The sequence below is a fragment of the Homalodisca vitripennis genome, chromosome 4, assembly GCF_021130785.1.
Source record: "Homalodisca vitripennis isolate AUS2020 chromosome 4, UT_GWSS_2.1, whole genome shotgun sequence".
Classification (NCBI taxonomy): Eukaryota; Metazoa; Arthropoda; class Insecta; order Hemiptera; family Cicadellidae; genus Homalodisca; species Homalodisca vitripennis.
In genome coordinates, this window is record NC_060210.1 from 156,380,860 (window position 1) to 156,381,247 (window position 388).

Sequence of the window (388 nt, forward strand, 5' to 3'; positions counted from 1 at the left end):
ATGGATGTCTGTCAAATTCAGTTCGTCGAACTACGTACTGGGTTGGCCAAGTTACGTGAGACGTTGCCACAACTTGTCTGGTCCTTGACCAGATCTTGGTGGGTTGATATAATTACCAACACCTGACCAGCTAAAATAACATCTTTACCCCCAGCCAGTGATACCTGCGTGAAGGCATTACTTCGTGGGGCAGGCATTAGCTATTGTTAGCTCTTTTCCCTTCTCATAGCCTCCCTGTTCCTCTAGCCTTGCCTAGCTATTGGCGGCAAGGTTAGGTATACTGGTGCTCTATTCTTTCTTCTGCTCCTCGCTCTTCTTGAATATGAGGTGTGTGTTACATCATTGACAATGGACATGGCGAGGATAATTTATCTAAATGGATACGTGC